This window comes from Tachypleus tridentatus, chromosome 7 (assembly GCF_004210375.1).
Source record: "Tachypleus tridentatus isolate NWPU-2018 chromosome 7, ASM421037v1, whole genome shotgun sequence".
NCBI lineage: Eukaryota > Metazoa > Arthropoda > Merostomata > Xiphosura > Limulidae > Tachypleus > Tachypleus tridentatus.
The window spans coordinates 146118107-146142082 of record NC_134831.1 but is presented as its reverse complement, the minus strand read 5'-3'; the positions used below and the strand labels follow the sequence as shown (position 1 = coordinate 146142082).

General features: G+C 35.3%; 1 long non-coding RNA gene across 2 annotated transcripts; it reads left to right on the top strand.

Moving 5' to 3' along the window:
• The first annotated feature begins 7041 nt into the window (after positions 1-7041).
• LOC143258157 (uncharacterized) lies at positions 7042-13376 on the top strand. Of its 2 annotated transcripts, XR_013032166.1 has the most exons (3): positions 7042-7190; positions 9927-10102; positions 13278-13376. It is a non-coding gene; the product is annotated as an uncharacterized LOC143258157 (long non-coding RNA). The 2 variants fall into 2 exon arrangements; XR_013032165.1 differs by lacking the exon at positions 13278-13376 and having other exon boundaries at positions 9927-10916.
• The last annotated feature ends 10600 nt before the right edge of the window (positions 13377-23976 follow it).

Sequence of the window (23976 nt, the reverse complement as noted above, 5' to 3'; positions counted from 1 at the left end):
AAAATAAGGGGTTGCTAGATGGTTGTTTGGATTAAAAGTGGAAGTCTTATAATTTCCATAATTATTGAATTTAGATAAAGGGAACGTAATTGTGGAAAAGGGGTTTGCAAGTGTAGAAGTGTGATCTACAGTAGTTTCAGAATTTGGTAATGGTGCGGGATTCTTGGGTTGTGTGTTAGGTTTAGAGGTCAGGGAGAAGTTTCTTGAAACAGCAGTGAAAGTTGTAACTTCTGTACAAGTACGACGCTTAGAAGTTCCGATTTAGGTTAAGCGTGCCCCAATGATTAACGTGCCAGATTGGGGATCCTGAGAGTTCTGTGTTCGCATCCCGTTCCTGGCAAAAAATATGCAATCCCCACTTTGGGACGTGAATGCGTTATGAAATAGCAGCTAAATTCCAATTTTAATGGTAGCCTAAAAGTTGCTCGATGTTGACGAGCTACCTTCTGTCTTCTATCAGTTCAAGATAGGGAACAGCTAAAGCTAATAGCCTTTTGTTAGGTTTCCGTGAATATTATAATGCAAATAAACAGAAACAGCCCCAACTTTTGTAACATCCCGCCTCCTCCCTCCGGCGTCTCAGCAGTACGTTTTAGAGTTAAAATCGGGCAGCAGTGGGTTCAGTAGTGATAACCTGTTATGTAACTTATTACTTTGAAGAAAAACAGCCCTGACTTGTGGTTGAGTTTCAGAAAACAATATATTTTTTCTTCAAACTCTTACGTATATATACACACACATATATACATTCATACACCCTTGTGCAAATTAATTGAAACAAGATCATTAATCCGCTTTGGCATCGAGTCCACGAGTTGATTGCAACATTTACTAATTTTTGGATCACAGTACCACACCTCAATTATAACCTCAATTAGCTTATCTTTCGTAGTACTCTCTTTTCCCCGAAGTTTTTCTTTACAAATCACTCAGAGATTTTTAATAGGATTTAAGTCCGGAGAGTTTCCAGGCCAGTCCAGCACCTTTATTCGCGTTGCGATCATAAAATTTTTCACAAGTTTCGATGTGTGGCATGGAGCCAGATCCTGCTGAAGAATGCCAGATACATCTGGAAATCTCTTTTTAAGTTCTGGAACGACTCTTCTCTGCAAAACTTCTATGTACTGTGGTCCTCGCAACATACCTTCTACGACATGTAAGCCTTTGACGCTATAGTAGTTGAAAAAGCCCTAAAACATCTACTTCAAGGGATGTTTTACGAACTGATTGATGTGAGATTCCAAACGTTTCTCACCTGGAGATCTGCGAACATGCAGACTTCTGTGACCTTGTACGAAGAAATGAGTCTCGTCACTGAATAACACCTTCCTCCATTGTTCTTGCGTCTAGTTCTTGTATTTCAGACCCCACTGATACCGTTTTTTCTTTATTGAGTTGGTAAGAAGTTGTTTTTGACTTGTCTCCTTGCCCTTCTGACGCAAATTCGAATGACGTAATATTCCTCAAAATTTCGTTATATATCCCAAAAACACAGCTAATGACGCCATCTGTGTAAAAAAATGACTATTAAAGGAAATCAGCGGGTCCAACGAGCCTACACCGGCCGCCATGCTTAAAATATTGTAAAATGACCATTTGTTTCAATTAATTTGCACAAGGGTGTACATGACCCGGAAATTAAGGCTCTCGACCCGTAATCTGACGGTGGCGTGCTCGAATCAAATATGTTCGCCCTTTCAGCTGTGAGGGCATTATAATGTGAAAATCAATCCCACTATTCGTTAGTAAAAGAGTAGCCCAAGAGTTGGCGGTAACAGTTGATGACTGGTGAGATAGACTGAAATTAGCATAGTTATGTACGTTTTGTTATAGCAAAATACTGTACTATCCACATTTGGAGTAGTTATTAATTCTTAAGTTATGTTACTAACTTAAACAACACTGTATAACAGTACTATAATAGCCATTTCAGTCATTGGCTGTCATATACATTCATCTATGCAGTTCTGAAATAACAGATTAGCATACTTATTTCTTCTGGATTGCTTTTCTGTAAATAATTTATGTACAGTTTCGAGTTTGGTAGCAGTGTCATAATGATTTTTTAATGAAGCTGGAGCACTGAGCTTTTCTTCGGTTCGTGTATACCTCAGGTAATCGTTCAATCCGGCTGAGAACAGATGCAGAACGTTCACGTAAACAATAACTCAGTGGCAGTGTGGCAGAGCATCATTAATATAGAGATATCTGGTACACTGAAGCATGCTCTGGAGAATGTCTTGAAGACATATGGAAAACCACCATGTCTTCATCGATGAAGTTCTTCATAAAAGATGTCAGGATTTGGTAAATATTCCCTGTAAAAATGTATAGCCTGCCTGATATTATAGATAGAAAGCATTTGTGGAAACTTTGATTGCATAACTTTCTGACTTGATGCTCCTTACTTTAAAAGTGCATCAGATCAGGAATGAAGGTTCTAAAGGAAAGAAATGGTTATTATTTTGTTGAAGTAATCCTCTGCAGAACTATATTCTGCTTTCACACGATAGCTTTTCGCTGACTAGCTTGTGGCATGCTAACAATAATATTAGATTTGTTTGCAATATTACTGTTGTGCCTGAAGATACGGTGTGAATAATCATATACGTTCATTCTCAGTGAAGTTAGCTCTTTACAGCATTGTTATATTAGGGTGTTCGGTCGACCCTCACGTAAGTGCTGTGTTAAACGCACCAAAATAATTTTGGCATATCTTAGCTTTAATAATCTTCAACTTAATTCATAGATTACAATATCTGAACTAACCGGAACTTCCTAAGACATAGTATAATGTAAAGTAAACCTTTCTTATGTTATCTTAGCAATTTTGCTTTATTCTCTACATAAACTTGCAAAACAGGGAATAACAGAAAGGTTGCATATTTCGCATAAACAAAATTTTTTCACCAAACAAAATATCCGTAATATATTTTACTGTGAAGTTTTGCAAAGTTAAGCAGCAAAATATGGATTATTTTCATACAAAATTATTGATAGGTGTCACATAACAACAGAGTTATTTTCTCTTGGGGCTTTATTGCCTGGGTAAAGTTTCCACAGAACTCTGACTATTTCAACTGGTGCCCTCTAGAAGATATATAAAATCATGACAAATTTACGCAATACATATCAGAATACCAACACCTAACAAATAAATTATAAAGTTTAATATTTTATTACTAACAAACTTATCATATTCACAAAAGCTACACTGAACTTTCTGTATTTTTTAGAGAACAATGCTGTTTCCTTTTTCATAATTTCCGATCTTTCTGTTTGTTTTGCTACGTATTATAATTTATTTCCTGACAGCCCTCAGTGGCACAGCGGTGTATTTGCGGACTCACAACGCTGAAAACCGAGTTCCGATACCCGTGGTAGGCAGAGCACAGATAGCCCATTATGTAGCTTTGTGCTTAATTCGAAACAAAACCATTTCCTGAAGAGTCTCCAATGTGTTTTGTGGGGGTTTAAAAGTTACGGTCAATCCCACTATTCGTTGGTAAAAGAGTAGCCCAAAAGTTGGCGCTGGGTAATGATGACTACCTGCTTTCTCTCTTGTCTTACACTACTAAATTAGGGGCGGCTAGCGCAGATAGCCCTCGTGTATCTTTGCGCAAAATTAAAAAACAAACAAATTTATTTTAATATACAAACAAACAAATCAATTTATAGTAACGGTTATTACTAAGTTATTACAAATAATGGTTTATATACAAGAGATTTACAAATTTACAGACAATACTGATTCTTATATACGGTCTGGGACTTAATATTTTATCGAATATGCAGAACATGTCGAACAAATTAATTTTGAGTTGCCACACTTCGCTTAAGCTATCTAGCTGTCATTTCTCGATTAGCCTCATACCGCTTACAAATTCACTTCTTACTGAGGAACACATTTAATGTCGTTATAAAAACATCTGAAGTCATTCACTGAAGTTAAACGGTTTGCAATGTTAGGAATGTATGTTTTTCAAATAGCAAAGACACATAAGGCTATCTGCTGAACCCACCGAAGGAAATTGAACCCCTAATTATAGCGTTGTAAATCCGTAGGCTTACCGCTGTACTAGCGGGGGACATAATGCTAGGAATCTATAAACGTTCCTGGTCAAATTCAGTTGTTTTCAGATTAATAAGCATTAATCACAATTAAAGCTTCCTAGGCCTATAGCGTACTGACTGTAGCTGCCCAATAATATCACAACTACCGCCTCTCGTCTCGCCGCTTTTTATAGGAATCACGCGAGTTTGTAGGAATTTCAATAATATTCAAAACTGAATAGTATCAATAGTTTTTTGACAAAAGCTACGTGTGGCAATAGCACACAAATTAAATATAAACAATTCTTGTGGCAAAAGTTATGAATGATAACAAGCCATAAGTTAAGTATAAACAGCTCTTGTAACAAGAGTTATGTATGACAACATACCATAGGTTAAGTGTAAACAGTTCTTGTAACAAGAGTTATGTGTGACAATAGACCATAGGTTACGTATAAACAGTTCTTGTAACAAGAGTTATGTGTGACAAAAGACTATATCTTAGGCATGCTTAGTTCTTTTGAGAAGAGTTATGGATGACAACAGTCATGTTAAACAATGGACCACAAGTTAAGTATGAAAATTTCTTTTGACTTAATAACTGACCGTAACGCATAATGTCTGTTTGTTCTTAAAGGTTTATTAGTATTAATCTAAATTTTGTAATAGTTTTTGTCATCAAGAGACGAAATGCAATATCTGAAGTTACTGCATTGATAAACTTAATCACCAATAGATAGAAAACATTTTATATTTTTGCGTGAATAGGACATCAAGTGATCTTTTAACAGCTTATATATCTATCGCAACATGAAATCTGTAAGTACCTCCACTTCAATGCCATAATGTGATAATGTTACGGTCAATCCCAATATTTCTTTGGTAAAGCGAGAAGAGCGAGGTTTGTTATGAATATTTTATAACGTATTTATTAAGTTTACCTTTTTCACTATCAGGTTACGGTAGAGACAGATGTGCTTTTTACGTTAAAGTCATCGATTTCAAGTTTCCTGTTCAGTTGTGTTTAAAGTGTTTCCTTTTCTTCCACTTTATTTCTTGTTGCAAATTATAGTGTTTGATGTGTTTACTATATAGTTGTTTTAGTTATATTTTATACATGTTTACAATCAACTTAGGTACCTGATGCAACATCAACTCTTAGAATCTGGAACGTTTTTATTACATCGTCATTTATAGTTTGATAATTACTTTTATGTCACCCAGAAGGATAATGATAACACTAAGGTTTTAGAATGTTGAAATCCACTGTGGTTTTGCTGTGAAACAAATGAGGAATCAAATCTTACTCCATATTTGTGTTTTTCTCATGAATTAAAACCATAAGATCAGAGTACTGTTGAGAAATACAAATAAACCGTAAAATAACGTATACATTTCTATTGTTGATTTTTAAGGCTTATTTCGATCTAACTTCTCAGAACACGAGGGAAATAGCATACTTTTTCTAATGTCGTTAAAAGTAACGTCATAAATCGATGTGAATCGAGTCCGTATATTTTTGCACAGTGAGTTAATGCTGAAAACAGCGTGGTTTGCCTTGAGAACACCTTATCTTGCTCTGTTGTAGGGAAATAAAACGTTTATGATGCAATGAGGCAACACTAGAAACAATCTTGCTTACCTTGGGAATAACTCATTAGGGGAATGAGAATCACTGGAAGAAGGACAGGCCTCAAGATAATCGTGACAAAATGAGCTCACATATTATATAAGTATCACTTAATTTAGCAGACGATCAGTAACTAAACAGAGACAGCAGTGTTAAGTTTCAGCTCAAGGATGTTTCTTGTTGAGGGACATGGTTTTGTTTTATTCATGGTACTGGTTTCCTTGGTAGCAGTTTCAACTCATGGATCAACTAGTGGATATTCATTCAGAAACATTTTGAAGAGACTAAAACGTGAGATAATAATAAATAATACCAATTAAGTTATATGGATACAAGATAAACCTGAATGATATGTATCTTTTAATTATGCAATGTGTCTCAATAGCTTGCAATCGTTTATAATGTTTTTCTGATCGTGAATGTCTGTGTGAAATACATATTAGCACAATCGTTTCAAAATGTGAACAGTTAAAGACTTTATATAGTGACGTATTGTGTATTTCATTACATCATAGATGCTTATCCTAATTTTAGTGGTACGTATTTTGGTCTTGCCTTAAAGAAACTTCTACACTCAAGTCCAAATAAATGTTTTTTAAAGAAGTAATCAGAAAGAATTTAACAACACTTAATAAACCTCACAGAACTCAGGCTTTATTTAAATAACTGTTTATGTTCTTCATGCTTTCCTTGGCCAATCGGGTAAATTGCGACTGGTAATCCGTGGGTTCGCGCCCGCGTCGCGCTAAACATGCTCGCCCTCCCAGCCGTGGGGGTGTATAATGTGACGGTCAATCCCACTATTCGTTTGTAAAAGAGTAGCCCAAGAGTTGGCGGTGGGTGGTGATGACTAGCTGCCTTTCCTCTAGTCTTACACTGCTAAATTAGGGACGGCTAGCACAGATAGCCCTCGAGTTTTTCTATGTTTTAATTCTGAAATATGGCTAAAACTAAGTTCCTCATTGAAATACATGAGACAAAACAATTTTTAAACTTTGTGCTTTTCATTGTATGATATTGTTTATTACATTGTTAAATTATGTATATTATTTAATAAATGAAAATTAAAGAGCACCTCTATTTATAAATATTAATTGTTAATTATTTTCCATTTTTTCTACTTAAAATGGTTATTGAAATGATTTATTTTAACATTCCGTTTAGTTACAAAATATAATATTTTTATTTGTGTCAGAAAAAGAAATGTAAGTTTTAATGATATTTAGAATGTAATACAGTTTGTGTGGAAACTGGTAAGTTTAAACGACAATACTTTGAATATATATTTTACTCTGTGCTTAAAATGTACACAAAATGATTTTACGTACACAAACAATAATATGTTTACTTTCTATAGAACATGAAGGATGAATATCTAAAACAAGGATATTATTACAATATAATCTAAGTTGACTGGAGCAAAGGAAGCTGGTTTCCATACTACCAAGCAGTAGCAAATATATGACTTGTAGGAGCTGAGATAGCCCTGTTGATTAGTTGCTTACAGGTAAACATAACATGGTCAAACCATGTAATGAATCATCTGAACATTTGAAATCACGTTGATAAGTTAACTTAACTAGTTTATTGTTTGGATTCAGAAACAATATAAACTGAGGGATGAAACAAACCTGTTTAATAATAATAGTACAAATAATAAAACTGCTCTAACAAGACAACAATAAGTTGCTAATAAGTATAAAAAAGAAAGATGATTTTTTGTCGATTATCTGAAGCCTACCAGCGAAAAAGCTGGTTTAATTTAGGTGACGAATTATTCAAAACCAAAATGAATATTGTGTGTTAACACGAACATTTCTGAAGAATGACTATGAAAGCTTTATTAATAGTTATTGACTGTTGAATAAGTATTTGCCAACTGGATAGAATTAGAGGGGGAAGTGTGGTTTATCATTGGCTAAGTTATAATTATGGTGGAGAGTGTTTTAACCTTGACTGAGCTTTACAATATATCAGAAACACATACTCAGAATATTAAACAATCAAGTACCACCATGTATGTATGTTATATAGATAACATGTATCTACTTATTGCCAAAATTATTTCTTACATAGCAAGTAAACAAAACAAGTTGTGGCATCAATCAGTTTCACATCCAACCCACTAGTTCAATTAAAATTATACTTGTAACAATTTCAATGTTTATAGATTGTGCCAGACCTTCAAATAATTAAAGTCAGTGGCGGTTTGCCAACAAAACAGTGAAATTATATTGCAAAAAATTAAGTTGAAAGTTGCGTGCACGTGTAGGGTAAGAAATCCTAATCTGTTTAATGTGGTTTACCATTAAGTTTTAAAATTATTAATTTATAATTTTCCTTCTCTTCAAAACCATTTATACGGAGGATTGTTTATGTATACTAATATTATAATACCCTGCGACTTTCGAAAAAAAGAAAAGAAATATTGTTCAGATGGAACAATTCAAGTTCATGCAATTTATGTTGTATTTTGGCTGTATTTCACTTGTTCGTAAAACAATACATCATATATACTGCAAGAAAATAATGGAGTTAAAGTTTCACAAAGAAGTTTACACTTAACCTGAAAGAAAACGAAAATTTAAGAAATATCTGAAACAAACCCCGAACAAAAAATTATGAACTCTCCAGTTTAAGAAGATTTGTTTGTTTATAGATCACAGGAACTCAAATGCATCTCTTTAGACAATGTCCACCTTATTGGCCACAGTCTTGGACCACATGTGGCTGGCTATGCCGGAGAACGACTAAACAAAGTGAGAAGAATTCTGGTAATTCTGTTATGTTTTTGTGGTAACAGAAAATACGCCTGAATAATTTATCGTTGTAAGTTAGAATGTCATCTTAATGAAGACAGTGTGGGTCCGCTGAATGTGTCTTTCAAACTAAACAAAAGCCTTAAAACTCAAATTCTGACAATCTTGTTTTAAGTAAAAGATGCCATTGAAGGAAGACTCTCGAACAACGATAAAATTATCAAACACATACAGGGTGTGGACAAAAACAAGTGCCCCACTTGAAAATGTTAATTTGTTATATCTATTATTAGATAACATAAATATATGTAAATACCTATATGTTTTTCAAACGCATTCTACGATATCTGTTCAAATAGGACCTCAAATCCTAATTTTAACACTGGTTTTCCTAGATACCTGAACTATTCACAATGTTACACATTCTCATAAAAAGTGTTGTGCATTTCCCACAGTTTCTTTGACCTTCTTATTCCAGTTAGCCTACAAAATGATCAAACAAGTTTCTCTGCAATTGTGGAATCGTTAAAAGACATCTTAGAAATTAGAGAATTAAAATTATGGAATGGCCAGGTGAATCACCTGATATCAATCCCATTGCACATTTATGAACTGAGTTAATTTGTTTGTTTAGAATTAAGCACAAAGCTACACAATGGACTATCTGTACTCTGCCTACCACGGGTATTGAAACCCGGTTTTTAGCGCTGTGAGTCTGCAGACATACTACTGTGCCACTGGGGGCGGGCTGAATTAAACCAAATAAAGAAAGATCGCAAGTCAAACAAGGAAGATGAACTTTTCGAAGTACTCAAAGAATAACAAAAGTCAATCACTCAGGAATATCTGCACAAACTCATGGAAAGCATGCCTCATCGATGTGAAGCAGTACTGAAATCCAAGGGAATGCCGATTAAATATTGTGATACTGGTTTGTGTTAGAGTTTAATTTATACGTTCGATTACGGCATAGAAACTTGTTTGATCATTTTGTAGGCTAATTGTAATGAGAAGATCTAAGAAACTACAGCACGCGCACAACAGTTTTTATGAGAAAATGTAACTAAAATTATGAACAGTTCAGGTATTTACAAAATCTAGTGTTAAAATGAGGATTTGTGATCATATTTAAACAGATTTTTCGAGTGCATTCTAATGTTTTTAGTTTTACATATTTCTCTGTTATTTAGTGAAAGATACAACAATGAACAACATTTTAGAGAGGGGAATCTTTTTTCCCCACTCCCTGTTAGCTTGTGAAGTTCTGTAAATAGGAGGTGTGTGCTTAAATTGACTAGTCTGTGTAACAGTTAATATTTTTATCAATAACTACATATGTCATGTCTTTGTGACTCTATCAGTATTTGGTATTTTATACATGTTTAATAAATATCGAAAGTAATTTAAATGCCGATAGTTACAAACTCACCTTGAATACTACATGGTTATCTTCTGTATAATTGAGTTTTTCAATGTGTTTACAGTTTCTCTTTATATGCCACCGATATTTTGTAATTGAAAACACGAGTCGTTTAAACCTCAAGACTAGATCCAGCTGGATCTTTCTTCACAGGCACGACTGAAAATGTTCGTCTGGATCGGAGTGATGCGGAATTTGTTGATGTGATCCACACGGACAGCAGCAAAACATTGCTTTTCGGTAACTATCGGAATATTATTATTGTAATTTTGATATTTTTTATGGCAGCACTAACCAGTTCATTCAACTACTGGACATCTTACATTATTGAACGCACAGTTGTTAAGTTATTTTTAAAGAAGAGGGAATCCTGAACAGCCGCGGTACTTGAAAATCCTTCAGGCAGGATTAGAATAAATTCATCTTAGTGGCCTTTTTTTTCGTTTAACTATATTTTGGTGCGCCAGCAATGCCAATCGTGGAGGGCGCGCATACTTGGTTCAGTTTCATTACTTATCAGCATCTTTACCTGCATACCTTCAAGTATAAATTCTTTCAAGCAACATCAGAGTAAATTAACCTATCATAGTTTGGGCTTGGTCAAATATTCAATCGAAAGGGTATGACCTTCTTAGTCCAAAACTGTAATTAGATCTCATATTGGCCAAAAGATGACGGAGCTATGAGCTAAAAGTTTGTACTTAAAACAACACTCAAAGTCATTCTACGAGCCGCTAGGTCGCGTCTAAGAGCTGATAATTGCATTAGAATTTGCTATAAAAATAAAATTTTCTTTATACACAAAATTGTTCAAGGCAGGATCTTACTCGTAGGAATCTAAAAGCTACATTTGTGGAAAATAATTTTTCGTCCAAATCTTAATATGTAGAATACTTTTGGACATTTATAAACATTTGTATGTTGATTAATTACAACACGGCTTAGTCTGTTAGTTGTTTAATGTAAGAGTCAGATATTATATAAATTTCAAGAGGTAAATACTGGACATAAAATTGAAAATTGTAAAATATTAATAAAGAGAAACTATACATGACAGACGTAAATGATTCTTATCATTTTCTGAACAAGATAATTTAATCTGTTCTAAGTTTACGCCCAAATGAACTTGTCGGCCATGTTGATTTCTTCCCCAACAGAGGAAATAAACAATTCTGAGAACAACATCTAACGAGCCATTCTGTTGTATGAATTTTGTTTACTATTTGCTGAAACTTCATATGAATTTTTTGCTCAGGTATTTATAACAGATACATATATAAGATTATATATTCGAAACATTCATTTGCTTGAAGTTAACATTAGCATAGTTATTTTGTTTTTTTAAATAATATTATCTTATCAAGTTAAACATTAAACATCTGTGTTAGTGTTACATAACCTAGCTAAAGTATAAACTGTGAGTCTCCGATATATTATGAAAAATGAATGAGACTACCAGGACTGGAACCAGGATCTGTTGCCTGACTGCCTCTCATTACTTTTATTACAAAATTTTGTGTGTTTGAGGTAAAAACATTTCTAAACATTTGTACGGATCATCTAAATTAACGGATCTTTACAAAGTAGTGTAATGTTTCTATGAATGACTAAAAATTCCATATTATGTGATGACTAAAACTTCAATATCTAAAATTCTATGTCAAAACTAAAAGTAAAATGTGTCAACTCGAAACGTTAAATTTAAATTGTACTATTGATAACACTATTGTTGACATTTGACTTCCACGTAGTAATGAAACACTTCAATAGAAAATATAATGAATGTTAGTATATATATTTATTTGTGTACAAGCTAAACCAGTAAATAGTACAAGCCTGAGAGGTTTTCTGCAGGTTGCAATAAATGGTTCTGACGACAATATGAAAATATCCCTTATTGACAGGTTGATTACCTACTCTCATTTAAATGATGATTAAGTGCTGAAGCCTGTTGATTTGCATGTGTTTGTTTCCATTGTCTTTTAAAAAAAAAATTAAAAAATTGTTTTCTAACATTGTACAAAGGAATATTATAAATTAAACAAAAAGTAATTTGAAATTTATAGTTTTAGGTCAGAAATTGAGTCAAAATGTGTTTGTTGTAGACTTTCTTTTCATAATTTTATGTTTGGACCCACTCTATCCATTTTCACCTTTTAATAATTAATATATTATTAATATAAAACATTCTTAACAAACACCATAAGATGTATAGATAAAAATTAAGTATAACGCTTTAAGGTTTAAAACATTAACCAATTAAACCACTTAACACTGACGGATACAGTGACCTGGTTTTGTACTCATTCATATCATAAGAGGTGAAATTATTAATTTGATATTAATTGATATTAACAGACTAATTCCTGCATTTTTTAATTTTATTTTCTGTCTTTGAAAATATTGTAAAAATTCTAAAACACGGAATTTGTCTTGAAATTGTACAACACAAGAATAACTATACAGAAGAACGCCACTTAAACAAAAACAAACAAACGGTAATCACAGAATTCTAATACTAGAACACCATAAACCCATTAATATCTTTTAATGACTATTGTTACTTACTTATAACATACTGATCTTGCAGCTGTTGTAAGTAATCACCTCCTCCATACTCTTACCGCACAAATATCTGTATATTTACCTTTGTACGTCCATGATGTGCTAAAAACACGTAGGTCCAAGAAGTCTTGATAAAACTAAAATAGAAACCCTTGTGACCCGAGGGCTTTCGAAATGTCCAATGTTATAAGGGTTTCTATTTCAGTTCTACCTGTGTACGTTTACGTGTATAACAATTTCCAGAAATTTTGGCATTGGAAAAATGTGAGCTGTATTTATTTTTAAGTTTCTATTATTACAGAAAGAATGGGAAGCTAGAGTGAAGATATTTGTAATGCAAAAATAAACCAGCTGTAATTATTTTTATGTATATGTGTGAGAACGTTCATACATATACAGATTTTTAAAATGTAAACGGTATCTTACTTCATTAATCTGTTCAGTGCCGTAGACGAGATAATTCGTCCAAGCCGATCGGTAACACAGTGCCACGGACGAGTTATTTCGTTCTCAGTAATACCTAACTTTAAAACTAGATGTCAGCATCATACATGCATTTGACCTACTTACAAAATATTTCACTTTCGATCCAAAATGGCGTCACGAAAAAGTTACAAAATGAAGAGGCATTAGAGTTATATTGTAGTAGCTAAAATACTTGGCAGTCAACAGGTTAATACAATAAAAAGATATAATTTATCATGCTATAGAAACACGCATTTGCATTTATTTTAGGAATGGGACTTTAAAACCAGGAAACACATTAAAATATCTTGTAAACTTGAGAAAAACATTGATTTAATTTATTCCTTACAAGTTCATTGGACTGAGAACTCTGTGTCTATCGTAGTCCCTGAATTCTGGCAGAGCAGAAAAAGCAATAACAGAAGGGAACTATTTCTTCGATCAACCAAAGTAAACCCTCTAAACGGATCTTCTCGGAAGTAAGAAGAACATAAATCATATTTCCTATTCTCCCTTTAAAGTTTTTAAATACCATACTTAAAGTTTCGCTATTCTCCTTATCAAGCAGTAGAATGACGTCTTATAAAACGCCCGTTCTGTTGTTTTAAATCTTATCTGAGTTTAAAATAGAATGATAATTTGCATACATAAATGACATCGTTTGAACAAATATGATGAAGCAAGTCTGAGAACGAAAGTCACTAAAAGAAGAATATGGAGAAACGTTAATGAAACATCTATCAGCAGTTTTATGATCTTATTTTGAAAACTACAACGATTCTCTTGATTTTTTTTTCAGGTTAAAAATTCTACGCGTTACAAAACACGCTTTTCTGTAATAATTTCTAGAATGAAAAGTAACATGGAACATTTCGTGCTAACGAAGTATAATGTGCATAATTAAATCATATGCAGTTGATATAAACTTATAATTGATGATGAAAATATTTGGCCCGGCATGGCTAGGTGGGTTAAGACTCCTACTCTAGAGATCGCGGATTCAAATCTCCATCGCACTAAACATGCTCGCCCTTTCAGCCGTGGGGCCGTTATAATGTGACGGTCAATCCCACTATTCGTTGGTAAAAGAGTAGCTCAAGAGTTGGTTATTGGTGGTGATGCCCATCTGCCTTCCCTCTTGGCTTACATTAGTAAGTAAGGGACGGCTAGCGCAGATAGCCCTCGTGTAGCTTTGCACGAAATTCAAAAAACAAACAATTAAAATATTTAATAATTTAAGTGCTGTTACGAGTCATTACGCAAACTGTAAACGATTTACTGTTGTACATTTATTTTAGTGTTTTCGCTTGTTTCGCTACAGATTTTTTCCTTGTAAAATATATTGTTGGCTCTGCATTGCGCAAGTCCTGCCTGTATTCGGAATTTGTAGAAGGTTCTTGAAAGTAAAAATCAACAGTACTATTGAAATTCCTGCAAACTCGCCTGATTCCTATAAAAAGCGGCTAGACGAGAGACGGTAGTAGTAATATTATTGGACAGCTACAGTCAGTACGCTATAGGCCTAGGAAGCTTTAATTGTGATTAATGCCTATTAATCTGAAAACTACTGAATTTGACCAGGAACGTTTATATATTCCTATCATTATGCTCCCCGCTAGTACAGCGGTAAGTCTACGGATTTACAACGCTATAATTAGGGGTTCGATTTCCTTCGTTGGATTTAGCAGATAGCCTTATGTGGCTTTGCTATTAGAAAAACATACATTCCTATCATTACAAACCGTTTAACTTCAGTGAATTACTTCAGATGTTTTTACAACGACATTAAATGTGTTCCTCAGTAAGAAGTGAACTTGTAAGCGGTATGAGGCCAATCGAGAAACGACAGCTAGACAGCTTAAGCGAAGTGTGACATTACCAACTCAGAATTAATTTGTTCGACGTGTATCTGGATATTCGATAAAATATTTAGTTCCGGACCGTATATAAGAATCAGTATTGTCTGTAAATTTGTAAATCTCTTGTATATAAACCATTATTTGTAATAACTTAGTTATAACCGTGACTATAAATTGATATGTTTGTTTGTATATTAAAATAAATTTGTTTTTTAATTTCACGCAAAGCTACACGAGGGCTATCTGCGCTAGCCGCCCCTAATTTAGTAGTGTAAGACAAGAGAGAAAGCAGCTAGTCATCACTACCCAGCACCAACGTTTGGGCTACTCTTTTACCAACGAATAGTGGGATTGATCGTCACATTTTAAAGACCCCACGGCTAAAAGGATGAGCATATTTGGTGTGACGGAAATTCGAACCAGCAACACTCGGATTACGAGTCGAGTGCCTTAGCCACATAGACATACTAGGCCGTGATAAAAAAGAAATTTGTATGTATCAATCAATCTTGTTGGTAAATGCCATAAATTTGATACATATTAACAGTTAATTAACTACTGAATTCAAATTCAAGTTTCCGGTTAATTGAAATAGTAAAATGTAATGTGCGTAACACAACAAATTGGAGACTCTTCAGGAAATGGTTTTGTTTCGAATTAAGCACAAAGCTACATAATAGCCCATTATCTGTGCTCTGCCCACCACGGGTATCGAAACTCGGTTTTCAGCGTTGAGAATCCGCAGATATACCGCTGTGCCACTGGGGCTGTCAGGAAATAAATTATAATACGTAACAAAACAAACAGAAAGATCGGAAATTATGAAAAAGGGGATAGCATTATTCTCTAAACCGTACAGAAAGTTCAGTGTAGCTTTTGTGAATACGATAAGTTTGTTAGTAATAAAATATTAAAGTGTTTTTTATAATTTATTTGTTAGGTGTTGGTATTCTGATATGTATTGGGTAAATTTGTCATGATTTTATATATCTTCTAGAGGGCACCAGTTGAAATAGTCAGAGTTCTGTGGAAACTTCACCCAGGCAATAAAGCCCCAAGAGGAAACAACTCTGTTGTTATGTGACACCTATCAATAATTTTGTATGAAAATAATCCAGATTTTTGCTGCTTAACTTTGTAAAAACTTCACAGTAAAATATATATCGGATACTTTGTTTTGTGAAAAAAATTTTGTTCATGCGAAATATGCAACCTTTCTGTTATTTCCTGTTTTGCAAGTTTATGTAGAGAATAAAGCAAAATTGCTAAGATAACATAAGAAAGGTTTACCTTACATTATACTATGTCTTAGGAAGTTCCGGTTAGTTCAGATATTGTAATCTATGGATTAAGTTGAAGATTATTAAAGCTAAGATATGCCAAAATTATTTTGGTGCGTTCAACACAGCACTTACGTCGGGGTCGACCGAACTACCTAATATAACAATGCTGTAAAGAGCTAACTTCACTGAGAATGAGCGTAGATGATTATTCACACCGTATCTTCAGGCACAACAGTAATATTGGAAACAAATCTAATATTATTGTTAGCATGCCACAAGCTAGTCAGCGACAAGCCCATCGCTTTCTATCTATAATATCAGGCAGGCTATACATTTTTACAGGGAATATTTACCAAATCCTGACATCTTTTATGAAGAACTTCATCGATGAAGACATGGTGGTTTTCCATATGTCTTCAAGACATTCTCCAGAGCATGCTTCAGTGTACCAGATATCTCTATATTGATGATGCTCTGCCACACTGCCACTGAGTTATTGTTTATGTGAACGTTCTGCATCTGTTCTCAGCCGGATTGAACGATTACCTGAGGTGTACACGAACCGAAGAAAAGCTCAGTGCTCTAGCTTCATTACAAAATCATCATGACACTGCAACCAAACTCGAAACTGTACATAAGTTATTTACAGAAAAGCAATCGAGAAAAAATAAGTATGCTAATCTGTTATTTCAGTACTGCATATATGTATATATATGATAGCCAATGACTGAAATGGCTATTATAGTACTGTTATACAGTGTTGTTTAAGTTAGTACCGTAACTTAAGAATTAATAACTACTCCACATGTGGATAGTACAGTATTTTGCTATAACAAAACGTAGATAACTACACTAATTTCAGTCTATCTCACCAGTCATCAACAGCCACCGCCAACTCTTGGGCTACTCTTTTACCAACGAATAGTGGGATTGACTGTTACATTATAACTCCCCACGGCTGAAAGGGCGTGCATGTTTGGTGCGACGGAAATTCGAACTCGCAATCCTCAGATTACGAGTGGAGTGCCTTAATCACCTGGCTATGCCGGACCTTCTTGGTTATGAAGTTTCTTGTGTATAAACTTCCATATCAAAGCTGCAGTTAATGCTCTTTTTTGAATATTCGAGTCACATTTCAATGCAGTAGCTGCTGATATTTTAAACACCATGGTATCATCTCATTACATTTTGTCTGGAGATAATTTTTTAACAGTCACGAATACTGTTAGTTAAAATTAAATTACTATAACTATAGATCAGTGCCTTACATCGTCCTTGGTTGGTTACAATAAGAACAAATCTACACAATTGGCCATCTGTGCTCCACCCACCAAGTAGTGCTGATAGTGACGTTAGTTTCCCGGCACTTGAAGATAGTGTTTTAAGTACCCCAGCAATGAGCCAAGTTTATACAGTTACTCATTACTACATCCTGAGATCACATGGTCCTATACTGAGTCAAATAGAACTATCATCTACCACTATTAGGAGGTGAATGAGCTTCAGTCCTCAACTGATTGTACATAGACCTAAAAATAATACTAATATAGTTAGTGTAAACTAATAAAGAAAACGATAGCGTATTAGAAAGTTTTAATTGAAGTTGCAAATCTGAATTTAGTAAGTACAGGGTGTTCGGAAAGTCACTGTGCACTTATATATTTATTAACAGACATGATTCAATACAGAATACAGGAGGTAAATATGAATGACAATTATAAACAATGTTGAAAGTGACCCCCGTTGGCATCAATACAGGCTTGGGATCCTCCTTATTTTGTTTCTAATCACCACTATTAGTTGCTGGCTCGAAATAGACTGAATAAAATATGATTACAAAACTGCACAGTGACTTTCCGAACACCATGTAGAATAAGACATATACGTGTATCGTTATGTTTACATAGGTTTATGAGGCATATATTTTTATGCATATTTGTAATAGACATATCTTCAGGTTCAACGGGAGCGTTGTGCTGTTGATGATCGGAAACATTGCTGGACAGAAGGTAAGTATTGTTCTGGAATAAGATAGGTATGATTTTTGTTAAAGAAGAAAAGTTTATATTATCTAGAGATAAGTGTATAATTGTCGAAGATATACCGTTTCCGCAATATGTTCAGTTGTCAGTTGGATATAAGAGGAACTAGTAGTGTTTGACACCAGTACTCGTGTTAGTTTCGATGACAGAGTTTCAGAAAATATGACGTCATATCATATGAAAAATCAGGAAATAGTTATTTTACGTTTAGTGAGAATCTCCCAAAAAGGATTGATTAAGAATTATCAGGCATTAGTTAGATGATATCTTGTTGAAATAGACGATCCGTGACAAGAGTTGAAAGATATTAAAATAACGTTTCGATTTAGGATCAACTCAACAGAAACGTGATTTAATAAATGCAGGTGGAAGTGTTTTAAAAGTTTTGTTCAAACGGCACCCACAAACGATTTACGTGAATTAAACAAGAAGGTAAAACATCAGAGACAGGTTTCCAGAGAAAAGATTCATTTGAAAGGTGAACAAACGACTATAATGACTTTGTTAAATCAAACACTTGAGTTAGATGACCAAGAGAATTTCAAACACTAGTAAATATTACTAACACCTTGATACATACCAGAGTAAGAAAGACTGAGCTTCGTAAGGCAAGGACTGTAATGTTAGTTTTCAATTCTAGGATTTAGAATAACTTACAACAGTTATCGTTTACAATTGGAAAAATCAGAACTGAGTTACCTAAATTATTACAAGCATTGTACGTAGCTGTGTATAGGAAGTTGAGTTCATACTTTATACCTACAAGTAAATTACAGTGTTAGACGAAATTGAAGGAAGGTTACTTCCACATTTACAGTTTGTAATTCTTATGTATAGTAAACAGATTTACATGTATTATACATAGGCTGATGTAAAAACAGCCGTGCTAAGAATGTTTAAATTGTATAGGATCATACCTTTACCCTTAATATTTAAACCACTCGTTAGCTTCAACCATAGAAAATGAAAACCCATACATTGCTGTTTCAAGTGGTCAGCATACTTATTTAGAAATGGCAAGAGGAAGATATGTTAAAATGTATAGGCCCCATGCGAGTACGTGATCCTAATTCAGAAATTTATTCAGTATCCATAATAACTTTTAATTACGTAATGTTGCTGGAATTACGGATAGAATAGCTGAGCTATGTAAAAATACAGTAATTATCCGTAAGCCATTCTACTTTTACAGGAACTTGATTATTTGATGTAAAAGATAAACTTACCTTATCAGTGGTATGCCGTAAATCAAACGTGCATCAATTTAATTTGATCACCAGCCTGAAATAGTTAAGAAATAGTGGATACCTTAGATTGGCTAGAAATTGTTCCATTCGTGGTCAAGAAGTGACGTTACTTTCTACTTTTAGAAGTAAAACTAACTACACAGAAACGCTATTAAATATAAGAATACCTGATTGAAATAAAAACTGCTAATTATGAAAAGAATCACAGTTAATTCAGAGCACAAATGTAGATTCAGGCTCTAGAGGACAGGGATATTTGAGGGAATTCGAGACTTGCCCCTTACGAGAGTAGAGTTAAGTATCAGAGACAGTATGTAAACCGTTTGGGAGATAAAGCAGAAAGAAATTATGAGAGAAAAGTTAAAGCTGTTTAATTCGGTGATGATAACATTATGCTTGATAGTGGTACTTGTAATTATAATGTTATATACAATATCTGAGAAATTGGATTTGATGAAATTTTAAATTCAAAAGAAAACCAGAAAACGCCAGGCAACAATAGAAATTTGTCTTTATTCAAAAGCCTCTGAAATAGTTGAATTAGATGACGGTGACCTCTCCAAGCAGAATGTGGATTGATTTTTTTTAATACACTGATGACCAAATTAGAACTAATTTGGTTGGTTGGTTGTTTAAAGTTTATTGGGAAAAATAACTGCGCCAAATAACCCCCCCCCAAAAAAGGTTTAAAAAGTAAAATCACTAAAAATGTAAAAATGAATCATGCTGAAACAAAAAATCGTCCAATTTTCAAATTAAAATCTTAAACATAATTAAAAAGACCAATGACCCTCAAAAATTAAAAAACACAACTGAGGTGTACAGTGTCACCATTGCCAATGACACTGTCCAACGTCAAGGGTGAGCCCATGGTAAAAATATTTTTGAAATGGTATCATCACTCTCTATCGTAACGACTACATGACAGAAAAATGTGGGCTATTGTGACCTGAGTGTCACACACCGGTGCATCAGTACCAGATAAAAGAAAGCAATGAGTCAGAAACTGTGACCAATGCGTAACCTAGTGAGAACAACTTCCTTACGGAAACAAAGCGGCCAAAGAACAATAGATTTGATCAGGAAAAACTTGTAATTTGCTCACTCCAAGTCGACTGCCAACTGGCGCGGAGCCGAAACATGAATACAGGACCATGGTCCATATATGGGATAGACACGGTAGTGATAATACCAGTGCAGACAAACTTCGCTGCGATGTCAGCAAGCTCGCTCCCGTGAATACCGACGTGACTTGGATAGAAAGAAATGTACCACTCAGTTTTGAATATGAACGAGAACAAGGTGAGAACTAACGTGAAGCGATTCCAGAGACAATAAAGAGCTAAGCATAGCTTATATGTGAACAGTTGCAAACAGCAAAGATATAGAGGAGGTTCACAAGACTCAGTGTACAAACTCTGAACTGAAAAATTGCAGAAAACCCCCTGTGCACAGCTAGAGCCCCTGATGGTGAACAGGATCCAACCTCTTCAAGGCCAAAGTCTTGGCAGAGCCATAGACCAGAGATCCATAGTCCAGTTTTGATCGAATAATGGCACAAAAGATTTTTAGCATACAATATTTATCTGCTCCTCAAGAGGTGGAAGAGAGGCAAGGAGAATGTTCAATGCCCTTGTACATTTGACACATAGCTGTTTGATGTGTGGAATGAAGGTCAGCTTATGATCAAAGATAAGCCCAAAATCTGGGTGAATACCCTGTTTGTGGCAGAAGTGCATGCAAACAGCTTTGAGATGAGAGAAGGTAAAACCATTTGCTGTGGCCCTTTTCAGTCAGTGAGTGAGGGCAATCTGTAGCTGCCATTCAATAAACCGCATGCTTCACAACTGACATGAGATGTGAAAGTCGACAAAGAAACCATTTGCAACTGTAGTGGGATTTGTCTGCTGATGGCATTAATCTTTATAATGAAAAGTTTAACACTAAAGATGCAGCCCTGAGGGAAATAACAGGAAAGTGTCAAACCCACACAGACTTGAAATCGATGGTTCATAAAAAAGTTTAATAAAAAATGGGTAAACGGCCATGCAACTGGTAAGGTCTCGCAAGATGTTATATCTCCACGTTATATTATAAGCTTTCTCAAGGTAAACAACACAGAAACAAGATGTTATTGCTTGAGGAAGACTTCTCTGATTGACTTTTCAAGTTGAATCAGGTGGTTCGTGGTGTAGAGCTGTCACACCACAGTGAAACACACTGAGTTGGTGAAAGGAGGTTGTCTGATTCGAGGAACCAAATAAAACGAGAATTAACCATCCTGTCTAAGATCTTACAGAGACAGTTCGTTAAAGCAATTGGGCAGTAGTTTGAAGGAATCTTGGAATCATTCCTAGGTATCAGGAAAAACATTCTCCTGCCAGGTCTGGTTAAAACAACCAGAAGAACAGCAAGAGAGACGTGAGAGAGATGGCACAGCATTTCATAATAATTATCACCAGGTTGGACTGACGTACTGCCAGACTGATGAAGAGCAAGATCGAGTTCCACCAGCATAAAGGGTTGATTATAATCGTAGAGACGATTAGCCCTAAAGGAAAGAGGTGATCGCTCTGCCTATGTCTTGATGGCTAAAAAGGTGGGAGATGAAGCAGAAATGCTAGATACACAAGAAAAGCTTTTGCCAAGTATTGGTGATGTGCTGGGCACCAGCAACTTCCTGGCCATCAGAGAGCATGATCAAAAGGAACAGAAGTATATTGTCCATTAACCTTTCGATTCTTGTCCCATATGACTTTGGAACTGGTGGTAGAAGAGATGCTAGAGGTGTATATTTAATCCAAGACTCCTGGCTTTGGCGTCTGACTTGCCGAGCATGTGCACGGACCCAATGAAATGAAATGCAATTTTGAAAGTGTGGGATACCTATGAAAAGTATCCCAAGTCCATTTTTGAGCTTTCCTTGTCATGTCTGCCACGAGGAAATTGTGGGAAACGTGTAGAGGTTTTGGGAATACACTGAGCAGCTGCTTGGATAATACAGTCAGTCACTGCTGCCATGTAGTCACCTATCGATGGTTTATAGACGATGGCAGGATCAAGTTCTGAGAGAGCAGTGAAGGAGGACTAGTTGGCCTGGTCCAACTTTCATCGAGGCATACAGGTCAGAAGGCATTAACCACGGCCAGTGTCTCTTAAAATGATCACTGCCTCGTAGACTTCTGTCAACCCCCCCAAAAAGTGGGAGAATAAAGTATGGGAGCAGATAGAAAGATCTATAGCAGTAAATGATTGACTAGGTGAATGAAAATAAGTATAAGAACCAGTATTAAAGAGAGATAGGTTGTGATCCAAGAGCATATGCTCTATGAAAAGACTCCTCCCATCAATATCAGCACCACCCCAGAGCGAATTATGCCATTAAGATCTCCCAGAATTAAAAGAGGAGATGGTAACTGCTCAATGAGAGCATCAAGGTCTAACTAATCACATGTATCCTCAGGAGCCAGGTAGAGAGAACAAATAGTGATGGTACAATCCACGGAAGCACAGATAGCTACAGCCTCCAAGGGTGTATCAAGTGGCAAAGACAGGATAGGCACATGCTGATCAACCAGCAATGCCACCCCACCATGCACTCGTCCATCACACAACCTGCCATTTCTGTACAAAGAAAACTGCCAAAGAGTGACTGTATCAACAGGTTTTAGAAAGGTTTCCTGTAAAAACACACACACAATATGGTAAGAATCAATCAAAACCTAATTCCATTTATATTTGAACGAAAATCCCGACAGTTCCACTGGATGAGAATGGCCATTTTTATTTACATGGAGTAGAACATGATGGGGATCCCTTCTGTTTTGGACCATGTTTTCTTCTTTATTGGAGGAAGATCTATCGACCTCTACAGATCCTGCCCTGGGTCGAGTAGGCAGGTCTCTATCTCTGGATAAAGATTCTGGTGATTGAGGACGTGAACAAATGGTCGTTTTACTTCACAAAACTGCAGAAGAGGATGGACCCAAGGAAACACCTGAACCCAAAGCTAAAGAAAGTGGAAACAGATAGTCAATGGAAGGAGTGGCAGGAACAGATATGGAAGTACACGAAGATTCTCAACTCTTTTAATCATGGAGGGTAAAAGATTCTTCAGATGGTTTGCAAATGACTCTGCTGGAAACATGGAAATATCTGTCTGCATACTCACTGTGGTAGTGAAATGGAGTGCAGCAGCATATATCTAAAATGGAGTTGAGGACAATAATTTCAGAGCCTCTGGGTAGAAGATACTATCTATAGTCTTTAATTGTTACACCTCTTTCTCCTCCACCCAGTTAGGGTAAAAGATAGAGTAAAAGATGTGTGGATCATAAAGTTGACTGTACAACAGTAATCCATGCTTGGTCGTTTTCCAATAATGTTTTTCAATTTTTTTTCATTTTTATTTATTTTTCATAAATGGGAGTATCCATGAAAAGATGCTACATTTCAGTGCCCATTGACCCCCATCCACCATGACTCCTATGAGGGGACACACTACAATGCCAAACAAGGACACTGCAGCAACACCAGAGTTTCATGAGTGCCATACCCAAACACCATTATCAGACACAATGCCCACAACACCCACTGAGAACATCCAACACTGGCACTTGGTTGACCTTAGCCCAAGTGGACCAGCCAATTACC